Source organism: Balaenoptera musculus, chromosome 20, assembly GCF_009873245.2.
Source record: "Balaenoptera musculus isolate JJ_BM4_2016_0621 chromosome 20, mBalMus1.pri.v3, whole genome shotgun sequence".
Taxonomy (NCBI): Eukaryota; Metazoa; Chordata; class Mammalia; order Artiodactyla; family Balaenopteridae; genus Balaenoptera; species Balaenoptera musculus.
The window spans coordinates 10018543-10022290 of record NC_045804.1 but is presented as its reverse complement, the minus strand read 5'-3'; positions in this window follow the sequence as shown (position 1 = coordinate 10022290).

Genomic DNA, 3748 nt, shown 5'->3' with positions numbered 1-3748 from the left:
CTTACATAGTCCTAAGTGGGACAAATAAAGGGCATGCATAGTCTCCCAACAGTTCAAGTCACATTGTTCTGTGAAATTTGTTTTGTGCCAAATTTAGGGGAACACTAAGTTTTCAGAGTTTTTTGTACTGGGGGATTTGGGGTAAAGCATGAGAATGTTTGTTATAACCATCAGTGTTACAGGTATAATCTTCTTCCCTCTCTCCTCTTGGGTTGAGTCCCCACATCTTCCAAGAGTTAGGAAGAGATGACTCATTTTTTTGAGGCAGAAACTGGGGGTTAGGGGGTGTTGATATTAAATGTGGCAACAAGAGCCTGGGGTTTCCCAAGATATTCATGAGAAAGAGAAGTCTCAGAGGTGAGGGAAGTTCCAGAGAATGGGAACTGAAGTCTGAGTACATGTTGGGTAGTGCCACCAGGGCCCACAACTCAAGCCAACAGGCAACTGGGCAAAGATTCGCAAGGCTAGGCTCCCAAAGAAAGCAAAGTCATCTCTCAATAAAAGAAATATTATGTCACGCAAATGGAGCTGGCCAGGGCCCTGATGCCCTTTGTCAGGTACTTCCTTACTGCTTTAAAATGGTAAGTAGGAAAGATTTGGCAATGCTTGATTCTCTCCATCGTGGCCAAAGCCACCCGCCCCCAGCAACCAGGGCGGAATGTTCTCAGTTCAGCAAATATCTTCCCGTCAGCCAGTCTGGGTCAGCTCTAGGACAAGAGTCATGGTGAAAAACCAAAATTAACGAATTAGAACCCATAAGCCAGCAGCAGTGACTGGGGGAGATTTCATCAGCCCTGTGATGGGTCAGAGGCCAAGGCCAACCAGAATGATGAGCCCTCCCACCCCAAAGAGGTCTCTTAAGTTCCCAGAAGAGCCGTAGGCCACACCCACCCTGGAATTCCCTAGGAGCTCACACCTCCTGTACTAGGATGTCTGAGCCAAACTCCTAAAGTCTTCCTGAACATTCATGCCCAAGTGGCTCCACATTCTCAGACAAGGGCAGCTCATGGGATGTAAAACCCAGCGGCTCATGGTGCTGGGAGGGGGGCACATTCCCTGGAATCCCTGCCCAGACACAGCACATTCTGTGCACTCCCTGGTTTGGCAATTCCTTCTCTCTCCCTGGGCATGTCACTGTGCTCACTCTGCTTGTTTTCTCATCCTCGGAAAAAAACTACATGACCTCGGTTAACGTCGGCAAGGCGCTCGGTTCCAGATAAGCACAGCCTGTCATTAGCGGCGCTGTGATTTTTCCCCCTGAGGCCCTAACATTCTGTCTCTCCCGGCTATTTTGGGCCAGGCTGCCCAGCCATCCCACTCTCAAGGGCAGAGACTGGTATTGCAAACTTCTGAATTCCCTTCCAAAGGGTAGTGACAGGCAGGCTCGGATGGTGGCGTCCCACTGCCAAGGGATGGGGGTGGAGAGCCTCCATGGAGAGTTGGAAAAGGAGCTGAGATGGAAACTTGGCAGCCAGACCCAGCCTCCCTGGCCGCTGGCCCACCCTCATTGCTCCTGGATGGCGCTGCTGGTGTTCTGGAAGGGTTGGGGGCAGGTGGGAATCAGACTGGCAGCTGCAAGGATGGAACAGGCTAATCTGCTGTGATCCTCACACCTGGAGAAGATACTCTCACTATAAGGAAGACTGCCCTCTGGACTCCAGGCCAAGATGGGAGGTCGGGGATCGGAAAATACACTCACCGTCTTACTTTTGCCCTTTATATGCTTTCCGACTCTAATCAAGCCATTAAATGCCCCATGCCTCGGTTTCTCCATCTCTCAACATTTACTCCCCTATTTTGGGAATTCCTTTCCAGCACTTTCAGTTACACAGAGATAGTCCTAGACGGACCGGTTAGGTAATACTACTTTACTTGATGTACAAAATAGGAGGGCCCCCTGGTGGACTGCACGATTCTAGGCATTTCACTCTGAAATGAATGAGTGAATGAGTAAGTAGACACATGAATGAACAATTAAAGTGAAGAATTTTTAGTCTTTTATGCAGAAACAAAAGGAGGAGAGAATTTCCAGGAGAAGGTCACGGTGAAGTCTCCTAGGATGCAAAGAAGACAAGGACAATGAAACTCAGAAGGAAAACCTGGTTGTACATGATTGTAGACTGGGAGGAAGGCAATTCCATGCCACAGCCTCCCGTGAAGGCAGGGTCTATTCACCAGAGGATGCAAGGCCCCTTTGATCTAATCATTTTTCTTCTAGGAATTTATCCTACAGATATACTTATAATTGTGCTCAAATAAGGAAGTTCTGGGATATGCCCGGAAACATCACTGTAATGTAGAAAGATCATAGATAGCCTAAAAGGACATCATTAGGGGTCTGGTAAAAGAAATTACAGGACATCCACACAGTGGAATACCACGCGGCTCTTTAGGGAATGAAGCAGCTCTCTATATAATGATATGGAACAAGCATTAACGTGAAGTGAAAAATTACAAACCTTATTGAAAGACATTAAAGAAGACCTCGGTAAATGGAAAAGGCAAACCATGCTCGTGGGTAGAAGACTCATCACCATAAAAATCTCAATTCTCTCCCAATTAATCTACAGATTCAAAGCAATCCCATTCAAAATCCTAAAAGGCTGGGGTGGGTGGGATGTAGTGGGAGGGAGTGGGGAATTGTCCTGCAACATATGAAGGCTTATTATAAAGAGGTAATGATGAGGACAGTGATATTGGAGCTACTATGAGAAATTATACCAGTACAACAGAAAGCCCCCAGACAGACCCATGTGTATATGGAAACTTGATGTATGACAAAACTGGCATTGCATACATATCAATGGGGGAAGATGGATTCTTTCCTAAAAGGAGCACAGAGATATTGGGGCATCTCCAGAAGAAGAAATAGAAACGACCAAAAAATATAAGAAAGAAACACAAACTCTCAATAATCAGGCAATGAAAAGACATTTAATGCCATCAGTGGGCAAAATTAATACACCTGATAATATCTCTGGAGCGACATGATCTTTCATCCACTGCATAGAGTTTTATTTCATTGTTGTAAAAGTTATAATAGGTATATATGTTGTTTAGGGATACATACCTATTTGCTAAAATTATAAAATAAAGCAGGAGAATGATTATTAACACAACATTCAAGATTGTGGTTACCTGCTGGGGTGGGAGTGAATTGGGAAGAGGGAGGAGTACCAAAAGAGCTTTCAGGATAACAGGGCTAAGGTTTTATTTCTTAAGCTGGGAGGCATATATAGATTTAGATATCTTAATAAATAAAAGATTTGAAGAATTTACAATAATAACAGTATATATGGTGTATGGAACAAATGAATTCAAGAAGGTTCCCCCCCCCAAAAAATGCAGAACCATGTTCAGCACATTTCCATTTTTTTTATAAGGTAATTTAATATATGTGTTTATGATTAGTTTGTGTGTCATAAAATACCTCTAGGAATAACCACAAGAAACTAGTAATAGTGATTGCCTCTGGTCAGGGAATGCAGAACGGGACCGGGGGTTATTTTTCACTGTGCACCATTTATATAATTTACATTTTCCCCTTGTGCATCTGTAAGCTCTCGGGGGACACGAGGCTCTTTGCAGGCACCGAAAGGCTGAATCAGGTGCAGACCTGCAGAGCACTGAGGCACCCTCCTAGCCAAGCTCTTGGGTGACGCGCCACTGCTACCAGGTTTTTTCAGGATTTCTAAAATAGGCACATTTCAGGACTTGGGGGGTGAAGGGCCAGGATACCTTTTAACAC